Source organism: Elephantulus edwardii, unplaced genomic scaffold (assembly GCF_000299155.1).
Source record: "Elephantulus edwardii isolate Elephantulus edwardi_28Jun2011 unplaced genomic scaffold, EleEdw1.0 scaffold00021, whole genome shotgun sequence".
Taxonomy (NCBI): domain Eukaryota; kingdom Metazoa; phylum Chordata; class Mammalia; order Macroscelidea; family Macroscelididae; genus Elephantulus; species Elephantulus edwardii.
Window position 1 is genome coordinate 3,754,272 of NW_006399771.1, and position 20,075 is coordinate 3,774,346.

The following is a 20,075-nucleotide window of genomic DNA, read 5'->3' on the forward strand; positions in this document are numbered from 1 at the left end:
TAACCAAACCACCACAAAGCTTAGGTGATTGCAAATTCTTCAGGACTGAGCTTAAGTACAGCAGAGATTATGAAGACTGTTCAGGATGAAGGAGGGTTTCGAGCTGGTGTCCATAAGTTTCCTAAGACTCAGAGCCAGCACCTAACAACTGGTTAGAACCACCACCATTACACCTGAATTAGATCAGCATGTATTTCACTTGTTAAGAACTACATCTTGGACACTAGAAATAGAGACTTGAGATCCTCTGTTATGGAGTCAAGGAAACAATTTCAGTGGAGCTGCAGGAAGATCAGATGTGATGGGACCATGCATCGTGGGGGTCCTTGACCCTAAGAGGAGTTACTGAAGTTCTGGTATCAGGGAGAGTTCTTTATATTTGATTCTCCTTAATCTTCCCAGCACTTCTTGAATGTGTCGTTCAATGTCATTTTGGCAAATTTGCAGCCATCATTGTTTCAAATGGTGTTTTTCTTTCCCTTCATTCTCTCTCTCCTCCATTTCTCTGGACACTTCCAGACTGGCTATTTTCTACTAACCCACCTATCAAACGATTCATCTTCCTTTGAGTTGTGTGTCCAAACTTCTGTTAAGTTTATGAAGTCTTTAACTTCAGATAGTGGATTGTCCACCTGCAGAATTTCCATTTTGTTTCTTAAATATAGATTCTGGTTCTCTGGTTAAATCCTTCCTTTTAAATGTCTATTTTCTTTATCACATCATTTACCTACCATTTTAAAAGACTGTATCTGGTAACTCTAAAATCTAGCTTCTATTCAGTCTATTCCATTCTCTTTCTAATTCTTTTGATAGGCTTCGTAATTTTGTATTGAGTACCAAATAGTGCCTCTAAAAATTGTCATGCCTTCCCTGTGCTGTTTGTTTAATTCAGAGTTTACCATCAGGCAGGCAATTAGAGTCAACGCACATCATTGTAATCAATGGAATATTACTCAGCCCTAAAGAGAAATGGAGTCCGTGGTATACCACAACACAGGTGAACCTTCAAAACATTAAGCAAAGTTAAATACATCAATCACAAAGGAACAAATACTACATACAGTCTCATGTACTTGAAGTGAGCAAATATATACAAACCAAATGTGGTTACAGGAGTGGGAGAGAGGGAAAGTGGGTAGGTTTTGTTTGGGGCCAGTAACTTTATGTTAATGATGGCACAGTGTAAAGAATGGAATTATTTAGAGTTATTCATGCAGAAGTTGTTGAATTGGAGGTTGTCTTGTGCATCTAGTTACCACAATATTACATAAAAGTTAATTAAGAAGACTGTTTTCCACAAAACTGATCCTCTACATTTAAAGTGAGTAAAAGGTAATATACTCTGGTTTCAGCAATGTATTTCTTTCTGAATATATTTGAGTGTCAACAATATCCAAATTCCCTCAGATATGCAACTGTTCCTGGCTTTATCTGTGACCTCTGTATGCCATTCAAATTTACAGTGCTAGAAAAAAGAGGAGGGAAAAAAAAAGATCTGGATTTCAGGGTTTGCTCCAGATTGATTCTGCTGGTAGACACGCAATGATTTGCTAGGCCCTGGTAGTGCAGTCTGTAGTGAATTGGTGATTCAAAGGGTATGGTCTCTGGTGGTTCGAATCCCCCAGCTGCTCTGAGGGAGAAAGACAGAAGGTCTCCTCCCCTTAAGAGTCACAGCTTTGGAAACCCAACAGAGTCACTGTGGCTCTGAACCGACTCAACAGCAGTGACTTTAAAAAAAAATATTATATTGGTTTTCATACAAAATTCTTATGCACTGTGTTTCAATTACACACATTGTGTTTCCACATTTCTCTATTCACGTTGTGCTTTATCTAATCATTCCCATACCTTGTGTGTTATACTCATCATTACTCCACCTTTTCAGGTCCTCACTGGATCTTTCCTAACTCCTTCACCCTATTCCTCTGCCCACCAAACTCTGTGACTTCACGATCCCCACTTTTGCTGAATTTTTTGAGATGTGTTAAATTTGAAATCAAACATCTGGAGAGTTACAGGAATTTTTAAAAATGACAGTTTAAAATAGCGAAGAGGACATTTTAAACAGAATTTTAAATCAAATGCTGAGGGAATCCCTGGAGGGCCACCCCCAAACCTCAGACCACCTGAGAATGCTGGCAAACTCCCAGAACCAGCAATTTACCTACGGGTGTTGTAGCTGCCCATTCGTTCTTTTACCGATCTGAAATGACTTAACCTTTGCAAGTCCCACTCCTTCCTTCAAAATATCTTAGAAGGTGATGAGGTTTTGCGTATTTACACTCGCTGCCACAGCCACGCTGTTTATGAAGTTTATATGTGTGCCTGTGTATCTACTTGTATGCTGTTAGTGGTGATCATGTCTGTTCAATTCATGCCAGCCCATGTGTGTAAATAGAATAGAACCTTTTCATGGGATGTTCAGGGCTTGGACCTTTCAGAAGTATATTACATGTGCTATTCTTCCCAGTATCCTCTGGTGGGTTGGAATTGTCCACTTTCCAGCCAGTAGTCCAGTCTGCTTCCACACATGCATATCCACACATCCATATTCAAGGATGTATTTTCGGTACATTTTAGTGTTCAATGAAATCTTAACTGTGTATTTGGTAGAGCTTATCTCACCCTGAAGCTCAAGAGGCTTATAATCCCTGCACTTGACCGAGAGATCTGGCTTGGTTAAGCCAACATGTTTGCAAGACGCTCCAGAGCGAGATTCCTCAGGCTCACCGTGATTGACATTTGAGCGGAATCATGTTTAACAGCATCCTTGCCTCTGTTGGACCCATCAAAAATGTCTCCAGCTGTTGCTGACTATCCCGAGAAACAACATTGTCCCTGATTAGAAGTCATGACTGTAGTCATGGTGGCGTAGAACATCACAGGTGGTGGTGTGTACTGTGGAGTCAGAACCGACCCATAGCTGACCCTCCTGCAGGTTTTCAGAGGCGGTTCATCACATCAGAGGACATTGCCCAGCCTTCTTCCACTGAGCAGCTGCCTCGAACTGTGTGCCTCCAGAATTGCAGTGCAGCTTCTTGCCCCTAGGCCACTGGAGCTCTGATACTATATCTGGCTGCTAACTGAAAGGTCAGTACTTCAAATGCACCAGCTGTTCTGTGGGAGAAAGATGGAAACTACTGATAGAGAGTAAATCAAGATTCAGGTTAGAAAGACATCTTTTCTCCTTTTCTTTGGGTTCTGCCAGTTGGTATTCCATATATGGAGACATTCGGGTCTCTCAGGCCAGAACATTTTGTAGATTGCTAGCCCTGGTGGCACAGTTGTTAACTGTTTGGCTGTTAATTGAAAGGCTGATGTTAGGAACTCACCACTTCACCTACACACACACAAAAGATGTGGCAGTCAGCTGTATACGTCCAGGCTTAGAAAACCTGTGGGGCTGCCCGGAAGAAACCTTCTGCCCTGTCCTATAAGAGCTCCTGAGAGGAAACCCTATACGAGTCAATGGCTCATCCCTCCATAAAACAGTGGAATCCCAGGGGCACAAATGGTTATACTCTTCAGCTGCAAACTAAAAGCTGGAGGTTCATACCTCGGAAGAAAGGCCTGGTGATGTCCTTCTGAAAAAATTTGTCTTGAAAAGCCGTAGGGGACCCAGATGTACTGTAAAACACGTGAGGTTGTCACGACTCACAATCAACTCAATGGCAACTAGTAAAACATGGAAGATAGCATCCAGAAAGTCTAAAATGTCAAGAATTCAAATTTCAGAAATAAGGGGACGGAGGCCTAAAGAGAAGAGAGAAGAAGCTGGACAGAGACATACAGCATATCACGGAACAGGGATTGAAATAGTCCCCTTGACTGAAAATCTCCCCACTTCTCTCTATCTCTGTCTATCTGTTCCTTTCTCATATAGTCTTTCATGCACTGCCTGTCTGTCTGTCTCTCCTTTCTCATACAGTCTTTGTGTCTGCTTCTTTCTCATAGTCTCTCTTGCACTGTCTCTCCTTTCTCATAGTCTTTCATGCACTGTCTGTCTGTTCTCTCCTTTCTCATACAGTCTTTCATGCACTGTCTGCCTGTCTGCTCCTTTCTCATAGTCTCTCTTGCACTGTCTCTCCTTTCTCATCATCTTTCATGCACTGTCTGTCTGTCTGTCTCTCCTTTCTCATAGTCTTTCATGCACACACATGCACACCGCCCCCCTCATGTTTTTCACCCCCCCCCATCCAGAGGTGTGCATGGATTGGGGCTAACACAAATTTAAGGTGAGAACGATATCCCTGTTCCACTGACTAATCAAATACACATAAAAGCTCTTTCTGAACTATAATTACGTTTGTTCACTCCTAGGGTTGATTTATTTTTTATTTTAATTGTCAGCCCTGCTCCACCATGATGCTAATAGAAATGTTATTGCAGCCAATATGCGCTAAAATGATGTCTAAAGATTATTAATGAGAGCAATAAGAAGGTGTCTTCATAATAAGTCAGCATTAAAGGAGTAATTCATTTTATCTGATGTAATTGGATTGTAGCATTTCAATAGCCTGGGACTTCCTCCTAATTGGTATTAGCTGCAGCTTCCGACTTTTAGGAGAACATTTAACTCTTCCTCTTCTACTTTCCAGTTTTTATGAAGTAATTAAATGTGAACTGGTGAGCATTTCTGGAAAGGGAGCCAAGGTTTGAGTAGATGCTGGAAGAGGAGAGAGAAGCGAAGCTGAGGGCACGCATGATGGACACAGGCTGAGAAGTTGGTCCTCTTTGCCTCACTCCTCCCCACCACTCCAGCTTCGACACCCCAGTCTCAGGCCTCCTTCTCCCCACTCCTAGCCCACCTCCTCCCAGCCTAGCCCTTCTCCCCCTAACACCGCTTGCCCTCCTCCTCCTCCACCCGACTCCTAGTCCTGCTCCCCCTCACTCCAAGCCTTCTTCTCACTATCCTCCACTCCTCCTCCCCACTCCAAACCCTCCCTCTCCCCCTTTCTAGCCCTCCCCCACCTCCTAGTCCTCCTCGTCCTCATGAGTAGTCCCCCTCCTTCCCATTACCCACCTCCTCCTCCTCCACGTTTTTAGCCTTTTCTCCCTTGACTACCTGCCTCACTCCCACTACTAGCCACAGACAAGTGCTATACCATTTAGAAGGATGTTTGACCAAAACACAATTAAAAACCAGGCCTAAGGGCCACAGATTAAAATCACCAAACTTTGGCTTGGTAGCATCACTTTCTGTCCACTAGGCCAAGAGAGCTATCTCTCTGTTGTTATTGTTAAGTGTCATCAAGTTGTAAATGACTCATAGTGACCCTATGATTGAAAGATGTGAACACTTGTATAACTTTCATCGTTTCTCCAAGTTCATATAATGTGCCCATGACTGTGGGGATGATGCAGGACCAGACAGTGTCTTGCTCTGTTGTTTACAGAGTTGCTATGAATTGGAACCAATTCTTTGACACTTAACAGTAGTAGCAGTAATAATAATTAATAATAATAATAAAGCAATAAATGTATCATAATCTCTCCCTCCCTTATTGCTAACTCATTGCTGGTCCTCCTCTCACTCTCATTGCGGACCTTCCAGCAGCTTTTTGGAGCCCATGGAATGACCAGCAGAGTGAGGGCCCTGCCACTGAGATCTGCAACACCACTCTGGCCCATGTGTACTGCTGGCCATTGGGCATGTGCCTCCACTACTAGTGCACTTTATCTTCTTCAAAGACAGGGAGAAACTCCTTGTAGTTGGGCCTTGATCATATGGGGAGTCCCAGGGTTCTGCAGAAGGTCAAGGCTACTAATGATCAATCAATGCTAACTGAAAGGTTTATGGTTGAATCTACCCAGAGGCACCTCAGAAGAAAGGCCTGGCCATTTACTTCAGGTATTGAACACCCTCTGGTGTGCACTTTTACTCTGACATATGTGATCACCGTGATGGCAAAGCATTGGTAGGCCATAGGGCCACAGCCCAGCCACAAGGGCTGCTGAGAAACTAGTGATGCAGCTACCTTAGCTGCTGCTGTGGGATTATGGGTTCTATTCCTACTAATGTTCACGTGGTATAGGATGCCCACATGTGGCGGTTGTCAAAGTTTTTGGTCTTGGTATCATGAGTAAAAAATATTGTATTGAGAAGGAGGGACAATCTCCTCCTTGTACCAGTCAGATCCAATTTGATGGTACACACAAAAATTAAAAAAAACACACAACAAATCCACAATAAAAAAATATATTACTTCCTGGATCATTTAATATTCTGCCTAAAGCATCCTTGATTATAGCAAGAGTTATAACAAAGCATGTAAAATAGCATTAGTAGTAATGGCTCTATCACAACCTACCTGACTTTAGGAGAGTGAATGTGACTCAAGATCATCACAAAGCTGACTCCTATGAGACACCGACCAGATATACATCCACTCAACGGCCTTTTTTACCAATTTCTGCCCCAGCTATCTCTCCTACAGCACTCTCTACTTCTCTGGATTGGACACTCCATTGCAATGGTTCCACAGGACTCAACACACAGTGTTTACAGTTACACAATTTAGTCAAGAAAGTAAGCAATAGGGTACAGCTCAGATCAGGGTCAACAGGCTACAGTTTAGGATGGATTAAGAAGACAGGGCTCCCTTCTTCTGTGCAGGGCAATCCTTACCTCTCCTTAAACTTGCAGGCCTCTTCTTGGAGGACAGGCTCCTTTTGATCCTGACAACTATTGCTTCCAGCCCTGCTGCTGGGCTCTTTCCTCTCATGCATCCAATGGTACAGTCTTGACTCAACTCAACAGCTTTTTTTAGAAGATCCTTGTCTCTCTCTCTCTCTCTCCTTTCTCTCCATGTCTCTCTCTCTATTTCTGTCTCTGTCTCTCTCTCCTTATTCCAACTACTTTTCTTGCTTTTCTCTGTCTCTTTTAAAACCTCTATGGGGCTGACTGCTTCAATATGCAAACTCATTATCAATTTCAAGGCCTGGCACTCCAGCTAGGGCCATGAACTGACCAATCCTCTCTGGGTAGGCTACAAACACTTCATTTGCATAGTAGGCTACAGCTCACCCTATTTGCATAGTCTATTGCGCAACTTTTTTTCAAGGTGCATACCAATCACAGGGCAGGCTGCTGCCAAGGACCACACATTAACGATCAAATCAGTTTGTTTACAGCTTGCCCAGGAAATGTCAATCAACCTTAACAAAAGTAACAAACCACCTGAGGTGGAAAACTAGGGCAAAAGTAGCTCCTCAGGGTTTAGGGGGGGGAAATTTCTCAAGCTGTTTTTCCAAACAACCAAGGCAAAAGGCCACACAAATGAACTCATTTCCCCACACCAAGATTTACGTAGAAGGTTGTAGCTGTGGATTCTTACCGGACTGGAAATTAAAAACGAAAAGCATTTATCCATTCATTTTCTGAGAAATTAGAATAATGAACGCATTGCATATTTACATAGATAAACAGTTTCACATCTTTTTTGCAAATTTCATTTTATATCTGACTTTAACAATTGCTGCTGGATTCTCAGTGTTTGTGTGTGCGCTCAGTGTGTTGTCACAGTCGACATCACGTCGTAGCCTTGGGGAAACGTGTCTACACTCATGAGAGACTTGAAGGTGAAAAAGGCAAGTAAATAGTGTGTTGGTGTTTTATAAAAATGTTTAAAAACTGATGCTGCTGGATCTGCTGTTGGACCCGCGTGTGGGGGACCATGTTCTAGGGAGTTATCTAGCTGTGACCTTTCAGATGTAATTGCCAGGTTGTTCTTTAAAGCAGCCTAGGGAAAGACAATGAAAATGCCAAACTTTTGTTTCATAGTTGTTGTTGGGTTTCATTGAGTTGGAAACTACCCAAAGCTGACCCTCCAGCGGGTTTTCAAAAGCAGTATATCACTCAGGAGGAGATTGCCTGGCCTTTCTCTCTCAGAGCAGCTAGGCTGAGGCCTCTGCACCCACGTCGTTCCCGGATACTCGTGACATGACCACCCAGCTTGGTTCCCTGCCCTCCACAATAGTGCGCTGACCGCTGAAGCACCGTTAGAGGCAGGGGGCACCAGGGCAGCCATGGCACTAGCGTTGGTGTCAGCCATCACCCAGTGTGGTACAAGCCAACACTCCCACTAGCTGTCAAGATCTGGGCACTGCAGTGCCCACCACTGTGTGCAGAGGGGCTGCACCTTAGCCAGTGAGGGAGAGGAGGGGCTGTGGGCCCACAGGACAGGGTGGGCCCAGCTAGCTACTCCGGCAACCAAGAGAGGGGTTGCCAACCCGCCTTACACACCGGTGACACCATGAACTACAGCACTGGGTGACACCATGGCAAACAAGACAGCATTGTAAAACACAGACTCAGTCCTAACTGCTTCTGTTACACGACAGGAAATGGGGACAACCCAAGCTAGGCCAAGAACTGAGGCCAGGGCCCCAGGGAGATGAAATTCCAGCCCGGGAGCCGGGGACCTGAGGCTACATCTCTTGGTCCCAGACAGAGAGGACAGAGGCGCCTGTCTTTCTTCTCTTGGCCACATTTTTAGGAAGAAAAACAGGAATTAGTGTTTGGGGCCATCAAGATGCCAGAGAGGATTCACAACCAGCCCAGACCTGGGCCCTAGCCAAGAACCAGTGACAGGACAGCAGAGAAAATGTGGGGGTCACAAATCGGGCTTTGTGACGATGGAGTCTCTGTCTTCCTCTGTTCTCCCCCCACCTTAGAATGTCTGTGATGGCCCTTCTCTGGGCTTGGCTGTGTGGAGTGGCTGGGGCTTGGTTTCAGGAGTCTCCTGATCTCAATCCTGAGAGGTGTTTCACTCTTAGGGGGCAGAGGCAGGCGTTGGCTGGGCTAGGAATACAAATAAAGACGTGGCACTCTCCCAGCCCGAGCCCTGACTCCCCCCATGCTGCACAGCTGTGATGCTGAGCCTCAGATTGTCGCTATTGATCCCTCACTCTCCCCCCACCGCCCCCCATAATGAACTGTAACAACAACTCCATTACTCCGAGCTTGTCCATTGGCTGAGGATAATATAAAATTAGCCAGCGTGCATGGGACCTCTCAGGATCGATTTCCCTACTCAGATTACTTGTTACGAAAGAATAGAGCTGTCTCCCCCATAATTGAACAAGTTAACTCCTTGTCTTATAAAGTGTAAGCCAATATTGATTGGCTGTTGTGGCACAAGGAGCAAATTGTGGGGAAGGCTCTGTTCTTCCTCGGTCTCCCTCATGGCCCCGCCTTGCTTGGTTCTCCTGGTTGGGGTGTCCAGATCTAAGCTAGATCCTGGGCCTGAAGAGTATGAGGAAGGTTTCTCTGAGCTCCAATTATTGTTGCTGTTAGGTGCCCTCGATTCAGCGAGGCATCACAGTGACCCTGTGAACAGCGGCTCTGAACCTTGCTTTATGCTGTGTTGTCCTCAGCTACTCTGTTGTACATGAGCCTATTGTTACACTCACTGTGTCAATGCAGCTCCTTAAAGGTCTCCTCCTTCACTGACCCTCCACCTACCTCTCCACGTATGATGTCCTTTCCAAGGGTTTGGGCACAGGGCAAGGAGAGACCAGTGCTTGGAGAGGGACCTGATGCTTGGACGGATGGAGGGACCAGTGCAAGAGAGAAGACCCTGGATGAGATGGATTGACTCAGTGACTGGAGTAATGGGAGAGGTGTGTCAGAAACAATGAAATGGCCTCAAGATAGAGCAGAGTTCAGAGCTGCTGGACTTAGGGTCAGTCACCATGAGTCAGAGTCGACTCGGCAACACATGGCAATCTCTCCAAACGACATGCCCAAGGTATGTGAGATAAAGTTTCACTACTCTTGTCTATAAGAGCCACCCAAGTTGACCCACACTAGCTCGTCATTTTGACAGTCCATATTCCTTTCCAATACTACACTTTAAAACCATCAGTTCTTCCTCTGTCATCCTGTTCATTGTCTGACTTTCAGATACATAACAAGTAATTGAAAAGACTATGTCCAATCTCCATACCTTTTTAACCTATATGCAGAACAGATTATCCAGGAGGCTGGATTGTATGAGGAGAAGTGTGGCATCAGGATTGGAGGAAGATTCATCAATAATCTGCGTGATGCAGCTGACACAACCTCGTTTGCTGAAATTGAGGAGGACCTGAAGCACTTGCTGCAGAAGGGCAAGGACTACAGCTTTCAATATGGATTGAGGCTCAATATCAAGAAAACAAAGATTCTCACCTCTGGGTCAGTTGGCATCATCAGGATGGATGGCGGAGAGAGTGAGATTATTAACAGCTTTAGTTTACTTGGCTCCATGGTCAACACTCTTGACACCAGCAGCCAGGACATTTAAGATGTATTGCGATTGGAAAGTCTGCTGTTACGGACCTCTCCAAAGCACTGAAGAGGAGTGGTGTGTCTCTGAAGACTATGGTGCGTCTGATACAGGCCATGGTCTTTGCAATTACTTGTTATGCATCAGAGAGTTGGACAATGACCAAGGAGGATAGAAGGAGAATTGATGCCTTTGAGCTGTGGTGCTGAAGAAGAGTGTTGAATATACCACGGACTGCTAAGAAAACAAACAGGTTCAACCTGGAAAGGGTTAAACCAGGCTTCTCCTTGGAGGCAAGGATTCTGAAGCTTCGTCTGACATACTTTGGGCATGTTGCAAGGAGGAAACGGTGCTTGGAGAAAGATGTCATGCTTGGGATGGTGGAGGGACAGTGCAGGAGAGGAAGACCCTCTATGAGGTGGATTGATTCACTGACTGGGGTAATTGGGGTAGGTGTGTCAGAGACAGTGAGATTGGCACAGGATAGAGCAGAGTTTAGGACTATTGTACATAGGGTTGCTATGAGTCGCAGGCGACTGGACGGCACATAACAACAACAATGACAACATGTTTGAATCAAGCCCGTCTTTGTCATTTAGCTGACTTTGGAGAGGTCCATGACAGATTTTCCCAATGTAATGCATCTTTTCATTTTCTAACTGCTGGTACCATGGGTGCTGATCATGGATATAAGTTAAGTTAAAATGATTGACCTTTTTTATTTCTTCTCCACTTTTTGGCCCAGTGGTGAGGATTTGTTTTCTTGATGTTGAAGTATAATTCACATTGAAGACTGTGGTCTTTGATCTTCTGTAGCAAGTTCTTCAAATCTTCCTTGCTTTCAACAGGCAAGATTGTGTCAACTGCATAATGCAGTTTGCTGATGAATCTTCTTCCAATCCTGATGCCACGTTGTTCTTCAAAGAGTCGAGCTTCTCAAGTGGTTTGCTTGGCATACACACTGAAGAGATAGGAGCTCCAATTGTTGTTGTTATGTACCGTAGAGTCGAAACCATCTCATAGCTGACTCTTCAGTGAGTTTTCAGAGGCAGTAAATTGCCTGGGAGTTCTTCACCCATCTTTTTCTCATTGAGCAGCTGGTGGATTTGAGCCACTTGCCTTTGGGTTGGTAGTGCAGCTCCTTACCCCTAAGCCACCAGAGGTTCCTAATTAATGCCCTGAAAATGACAATAAAATTCATTGGCTTTCACTTGATCCTACTCGTGGGGACACATGACAACACATTTTTCAGAAGTAGATAGCCAGGCCTTTCTTCCAAGGTAGCTCTGGGGCGATTCAAACTTCCAACCTTTCTCTTAGTATTATAACATTTAACTGCTCGGGGACTCCAATTAGTGCCCAATCCCCTCCTTTCCAAGGCATGACCACTTTTGCCTGTTGGGACAGTTGAGGCTTTAAAATCAGAGAGACCTGACGGAGACTCATTTTCTGACTCGCCTGTGTGACCTTGCACTAAGTCCCCAGTCCGTCTAAGCCCCAGCTGGTGGGGATAATAGCAGTAAATGCTTCTGCTACGTTAACCCATGTTCAGGGCCAGACACGTAGGGTGTTGTTTGGTTGCACCGAGTAGATTCACCCATGTGTTAGAGTCTAACTGTCCAGTAGGATTTTACTGGCTGTGATCTGTATGAAAGCACATTGCCAGGTCCTTCTCCTGTAGAGATGCTGGCTGACCTTGAACTGCCCTCCTCTGAGTGAGCTGTTGACACTTTTCCACCATCACAGCTCCGTACAGAGGGCTGAAGCATCTGTGAATAGGAGTGGCTATTATTCTTTTTGAGTCTGTTTTTCTTTCTTGACAGTAATAGAAACCCCTCAAGTTCACTAAGGAGATGAAGACACATACACAAGGCTTTCTGTTTGGTGGATGTGTGACGCCTTTGAGGTGCAGGGGTAGAAAGTCTAGTTTTCGACACCTCTGACCACCTTTCATGTGTGGTCAGAAGCCACAGGCGTCTTGATGGGCAGGCGTGACGCTGGCATATTTTTCCAACAGATAGATTACTTTGCCACTCAGGAAAGGACCACAGTGGGTGCCCATCACCTGGTCGCTGTGCACAGTCTCTGTGGAAGTGACCAGCAAGACCACCTGCCACCGGGGGATGGTCACACTGACTGGGTTTGGGAACGTTGCCCCAGGCCTGCACATCAATCAGCATCAGGCCGTGTGGACCAAAAAAGGTTCTATTTCAAGACGATTATCTCCTATTGGTTTTGGCTGAAGGAAAAGAGCGCAGAAGATGGTGAATAAAAGAAGTAAACAGAATCTTGTGATCAAAGTCCAGGCTTGTCACTTATGGCTGTGGAAGAAAGCCACCATAAATCATAAAGAGAACTGCTGGCACATTGGTTAAACACTTGACTGTTCACCCAAAGGTTGACAATTTGAATCCACCCAGAAGCTGTGCCGGAGAAAGATATACTTCAGAAAAAAAAAAAAAGAAAAGAAAACTACATTCAGAAAAAGCCCATGGGGACAGGTCTTCTCTGCGGCTGGATGAGTGAAAATAAGCTCAACAAATCACAGTATAGATAGAATTTCACTCTGCATATGCGTGAGGATTGAAGGCTGGCCCCATAGCAGTGAAGAATAAGGAACTCATTCAGGAAGTACTTCCTTATTAGACATGCGATTTGGAAACTTATGTTAGTGATGGCAATGATAGTGTAATGTTAGTGATGGTGGTGATCACAGCGTCAATATGTATCATGTGGCTCAGATATGCCAGGTTCTACCTATTCCTAATCACCATGTCCCTTTGCAGACCTTTCTAAGTTGTTATTATCGTTAGGTACCACTGAGTTGATTTCAACACATGGTACCCGCATGTGACAGAGTAGACTGCCCCATAGTGTTTCCTAGGGTGTAACCTTTATAGGAAAGAGCTCTGGTGGGTGAGCTCTCTCAGGTCTACAAGGAATTGTGCTGCTCCCCCAAAGTCTGCCCCCTCTCTGGAGATTCACATCCACAAGTGGCTCTGTGTGGGAGAATGGTGGGTGATCTTTCCCCATGCAAGCTGTTGTTGTTAGAGGCCATCAAGTTGAGTACAACTCAGAGCGACCCTATGAACAACAGATCTAAACCCTGCCCTGTCCTATGTCAACCTCCCAATCTCTGAGACACTCAAGTCCATTGCTTGAGTAGTCATCGTGTCAATCCATCTGGTGGAGGGTCTTCCTCTCCTTTGCCATCCTCCCACACTTTTCCAAGCCTGAGGTCCTTCTCCAAGGAATAGCCTTTCCTAGCCATGTGGTAAAAAGCTGCACTGCAATCCTGAAGACATGAGGTCCAAACCCCCCAGCTGCTCTGTGGGACAAAGATAGGAAATCCCGCAACACCCCATGTGTTTAAACTGCCTCTGAAAACTCACTGGAAGGTCAGATATGGCTCAGTTACTACTAGATGGTACACAGTAACAACAACACGCCCAAAGTATGTGAGATGAAGCTTCTCCATCCTTGCCTTCAAGGAACATTCTGGCTACTCTTTCTCCAAGACATATCTGTTGTCATTTTGGCTGCCACCGCCTTGGAAAATAGACGGAGAGTCAGCTATGAGTTGGTTCCTCCTTGATGGACAATGAGAGAGAGGAAGTCTTTATAGGAACATATTACGAAGTCTTTCTCCCATGGAATCACCGGGTAAGTTAAAACCACTAGCATTTTGGTTTTCCTCTCAGGGCTTAACCATTAAGAAGCCTGTCCCCTAGGCATTTGTGTTTTAACACTATTTTGTTGAGCACCTACTTTGTGCTGACATTATGGCAAGTGCTCTGTACCATTGTCTCAATCCACATCACATGAATTGTCTCAATCCTCAAACCCATGACTATCAAGTTGATCTCAACTCATCACGACCCTCCACCAGGTTTCAGAGGCTGAGAGTCTCAACATGAAGAGACTGTTACACTTCCTTCCAGTTAAACGGCTGGTGAACTCACTCTGCCAGTCTTTCAGCTAGCAACCCAACACTTAGACTCCACCAGGATTCTGTGTGGAAGGGATCACCCCATTTAATAACTGAGCACACCAATTAAGCACTTTGAACTAAATGTTTCCTGTGCTCACTATGACCTGAAAGATTGGAGGAGATGGGGTTCACCCCGAGGTGGCTTAGAAGAAAGGCCCTGCGCTGTGTCTACTACTGAAAACTAAAGCACTGAAAACTAGACGCAGCGCAGTTCTGTTCTGGCACACGGATGGTCACCATATTGCAGAAACTGGTCACAGCAACTCTTCTTTCAGTAAACATTCAATTGGTAGTTTGAACCCACCCAATTCTGCCAAAGGATGAAGGCCTGGTGTGCTGGGTGTGTTATGATTATGAACAAGAAAATCCTGAGAGCAACTCTACTCTCGTCACACGTTGTTGTTGGTAGGTGTCATCAAGTAAACTACAACTTCTAGCAACCCTACAGACAAGAGATCTGAACCTTGTCCTAAGCTGTGCCATCCTCACCATCTTTGATTTCCTCAAACCCACTGTTACAGTCACTCTGCCAGTCTACCTTGTTGAGGGGCTTCTTCTCTTTCTCTGCCCCTCCACCTTTCCCAGCATGGTATCTTTTTCTAAGGACAGTCTACTCCTGACAACGTGTCCATAGTACGTGAGATGAAGTTTCATCATCCTTGATTGATGGATCACGCTGATGACACTTCCTCCAAGGCCCATTTTCTTGTTCTTGTGGCAGTCCATGGGATATTCAGTATTGTTCTCCAACACAATTCAAGGGCATCAATTCTTCTGTCATCCTCATTTATTGTTCAACTTTCAGATGTGTAGCACGTAATTTAAAAGACCATGGCTTGAACCAGTACCTTAATCTCTAAACTGAGAATTTTCGCTCCTTAATACATCAGAGAGGTCCTTAACAGTAGATTTTCCGAATGCAACCCATCTTTAAGTTCTTTTTTTAAAATTTTTTTAAACTTCATTTTAATGAAAATTTACAGAGACTGGAACCTGTATTCACCATTGGTGGGTCTATAAAATGATGCAACCACTATGGAAGGCAGTATGGCACACTCTCAAAAAGTTGCAAATAGAAATACTATTTGGCCCAGCAATTCCACTACAGGGCTGCATCTGCTGGTTGAAACATGTCAATCAGTATCACATCTAGTTTGGGGGACCTATTTTTTGCCAGTGTCTTTGGCACAGCTTGAACCTCTTCTTTTGTTACCACTGGCTCTTGTTCATATGGTACTTCCTGAAATGTTTCAGTGTCAAACAATTGTTTTTGGTATCACGATTCTGTATATTCCTTCCATTTTCTTTCGATGCTTCTTGGATCTTCAAGATTGTGCCAATAACATCAGTATGGCAACTCAAGGCTTGAGTTTGTTTTTCAGTTCTTTCAGCTTGAGAAATGCTGAATGAGCCCTCTTTTTATTATGATTCCAACTCCTTACACATTTAGTTAAAATACTTAGCTTTCTCTTCTCACACTGCCTTTTGAAATCTTCTGTTCAGCTCTTTTACTTCAGCATCTCTTCCCTGTGTTTTGGCATCTCAGCTACTCTAATGTAATTTTCACGGTTTCTTCTGACCTTCATTTTGGCTTTCACTTTCTCCTCTGTCTTTGCAATGACCTTTTGTTCTCTTCATGAATAATATCCTTGACTTTATCTCACAGCTCCTCCAGTCTTTGATCACTGATGATCAACACATCAGACTTGTTCTTAGGACAATTTCTTAAATTCAGCTGGCATTGACTCAAGGTCATATTTTTGTTCTTGTGAATTTGTTTTAATCTTCTTCAGTTTCAATTTGAACTTGTACATTAGTAATTGGAGATCTGGCTGATTCTGACTCCTGATATTGAGCTTCTCCAAAGATTCTTCCGCAGATGTCGTCAAGCTTATTCCTGTGCTATCAGCCAGAGGTCTATGTGTAAAGTCTCCTTTTATGTTTCTTAAAAAAGGCATTGGCTATGAATAAATCATGGAATGTACAAAACTCAATCATCCACTCTCCAGCTTCATTTCTGTCACCAAGTCCATATTTTCTGACTACCATTCTTTCATTGTCATCTTCCACTTTTGCATTCCAGTCACCAGTAATTATTAATCCATCTTGATTGCATGTTTGATCAATTTCAGACTGAAAAAGTTGATTGAAATCCTGAATTTCCTACTTTTTGGCTTTAGTTGTTGGTGCATATATTTGAAATCGTAGTCCTGTCACAACCAGGTCCAGTCTGAGTCCTGAGCCCAGGGCTGGCTGGAACTTAAACCTTTGTGAGCCTTTAATAGAAGTTTCTGGATTCTTTAGATGGAGGTGGTGAGATGGCTTATGTCTTATGAGTTCAGAAGATAACGTGTTCCATTATAGAGGATGCAGCATGGTCTACTAGAGCAACAAGGGACAAGTTGGCCTCTTTCCTCTCAGTCCTACCTCCTATGCAGGCTAAGAAAATGCTCGTAGGCTTACAGGGCCACACAACTCCCTGCACATCAGACTAACCCACCCTTCTCATCATTAGCTTGGGTCAGTGTGTCCCAAGGGAACACATCCAAACTCCGTCCATCTCGTCATTGCTGCACCTCCACAACTTCCACACCTCAAATGCATCCAGGGATTGCCATGCGTGAACATACCTGACTGTACGCTCATCAACTCCCTTGAACTTCCAGTTACGGAATGGAGTTTTCTTGAGCACTAGCTTTTTCCTGCTTCAGTGCGACCAAAGACAAAACTGCTGGCTCAAAAGTCAAAGAACCAGTCATTCTTTCTCCCTTTCTTTTCTACAGATCTTTCCTTCAAAGGTCAATCTCTTATCCTCTCAGTAGCCTTGGTGGGTCTACATGTCCTTTCAGGTGTCAATTTCCTGCCTCACAAGGTTGTTGTGGTGGCGGTGTGCCTTTGAATCTGAACCTACTTATAGCTGAAATGCTGGTGAATTTTGAGAAGCAGTAAATCACAAGAGAGGAGATTGCCTATCTTTCTCCTGGTAGATTTGAACTATGTACCTTAGGGTTGACAGCATAGTGCTCAAGTTTTCTGCTACTCAGATATACTACATGCAAACAAACAATCTGTGTTTCTCTGGAAACATTATGTTTCAATTTATAGGAAATATATATATATATATATATATATATATATATATATATATATATCTCCTATAAATTGAAATATATATATTCCCTTCCATCTTCTATGAGCCATTGCAATGAATCCCACTCTTGACACCAAATAAAAAAATGACATGAGCACAGCGGGGGAGGGGGGAGGGTCTAGCTGTTTCTGATCTTCATTAACTTCATTAGGAGGAAGGAGAACTTCATCATACATACTTCACCATGCTCCAGATCTAGTTTGCTCATTAGTGTTTAACACATATTCTTTGTGTGGTCTCACCCCACAGGAGTACCATGTATCTTATTAATATTGTCACCAAACTGTGTGGTAGTACACACATCTTATAATTTTACAGTTATACCCAGCCATATGGAAGCAGGAGTGGCATCGACTTCCTAAACAAAAAGCCTGTGAAAACTCTATGAACTTAGATAAATATCAATAGTTGTAGAGGGTCTTTAGGCCTTTTGTTCATAGGATCACTATGAGTCGTGCTCAACTCGAAGGTGATCATCAACAACAATGACCCAGCCATGTGGTATGCATTACAAAGATCGTGACTAGAAAACTAACAACATCTAATAGTCTAGTGCACTGAATTTAGTTTTCCTATTTCCAATGTATATAGTTTTTGAGGTGGATTGATTCAGTGACTGGGGTAATTGGGATGGGTGTGTCAGAGGCAATAAGATTGGCACAGGATAGAGTACGGTTTAGGGCTGTTGTACATAGGGTCGCTGTGAGGCAAACGACTTGACGGCACATAACAACAACATATAGTTTTTGAGTTGTGATGCTGGAGAAGAGTATTGAATATACCATGGACTGCCAGGAGAATAAACAGGTTCATCCTGAAGAAGGTTAAACTAGGCTGCTCCTTGTAGGCAAGGATTCTGTGGCTTTGTCTGACATACTTTGGACATGTTGCAAGGAGGGACCAGACCTTGGGGAAGGATGTCATGCTTGGGAGGGTGGAGGGACAGCACAAGAGAGTAAGACTCTCAATGAGTTGGATTGATTCAGTGACTGAGATAATGCGGGTAGGTGTGTCAGAGACAATAAGATTGGCACCAGACAAAGCAAGTTTTAGGGCTATTGTACATAAGGTCACTGTGGGTTGCAAGTGACTTGATGGCACATAACAACAACAACAACAATGTATAAAATTATAAAAACTAGTAACAAATTGTCTTCCTGTCAAACATTCTTCTAGGTGGTATAGCACTGGTCTGTGCATTGCTGTACAGAGGTAACTCGTGGTTGCTGTGATGCTGAAGCCTGTGACAGTGATGTGCCAATCGTGGTAATGGGCACCCATGGTGGACAGTGTTGGCTGGAGCTTCCCGACTAAATCAAGCCTGGAAGCAGGAGCGGCATCCACTTCCAAAATGGCTTGTCTCCAGAAACTCTATGTATGAACAGTGCTCAGGCTGTTCGTTCATAGGGTCGCTATGAGTCGTCTATGACTCGACGGCATTAAACAACAACAACAACAATAACACACACACTCTCTCTCTCTCTCTCTCTCTCTCTCTCTCTCTCTCTCACTTTCACATACATACACTCATCCCAACCTCGCTGCCGTTGAGTTGATTCAACTCATTGCAACATTGTTGGGTTTCTGAGACCGTAGATCCTCATGAGAGGAGGTTGTCTCACTTTTTTTCGGCAAAGATACTGCTGAACAGCACATAAATTTAAGCCAAATTGGATAATATGTATTCTGTATTTTGCTTTGTGATTTACTCATTTCTTTAGCATGATACTTTGAATAGTTTTCCATGTTAATAAATATGCATCGTAAATAATCTTTTGCAAAATCACATATGGCAGCACTTTTCAAACTGTAGGTAGAGACCCATTAGTGGGTCAGGAAGCTATTTTAGTAGGTCAGAATTAACACTATAAGCTACATGGAATGGAAAAGAATAATGTTAAGTAGCAGACTATTACCATGCAGACAAGTATTTTTATACAAATTCTGTGTAGTAAGATATAAATATGTATGCATTGAATTGTGATATGATATGCATTTCTTAGGCGAATTTCAATAGAACATTCTCCAACTTCTGATATTCCTTCAATAAGATTTTGCCAGAATCTGTTTAATCCATTTCTGATCCTTGAGCAATTATGTTATTTTTACAGTGAATTTTACATACCAGATTGCTTCTTAGAGACAAGGATGGTGAAACTCCATTTCATATACTATGAGCACATTGTCAGGAGGGACCATCCTTGGGAAAAATATGTTATTTGGAAAGATGGGAGGTCAAAGAGAAGAAGACTCTCAACAAGATGTACTAACTTAGTGACGGCAACAATGGGCTCAGGCATGTCAGAGGTGATGAAGATAACATAAGAAGTATGTCAGAGATGATGAAGATAACAAAAGGTAGGACACGGTTTTGATTTGTTCTATGAGTTAAGTGGACTCAATGACACATAACAACAACAACATGCAGTTATGATTTTGAAAACTGAAATTACTAAAATATAAAAGTGTATTTGTTTTTAATGTCTTCCAGAAAGATTTAGTCTATTCACATTCCACTATTGGAAGCAGGAGTGGTATCCACTTTCTACACCGCATGCCTCTGGAAACTCTATGAAACGAGAGAAATGACAAAGTTATAGAAAGGCATTAATTAGGTCTTTTGTTCATAGAGTCGCTATGAGTCATACTCAACTTGACAGCA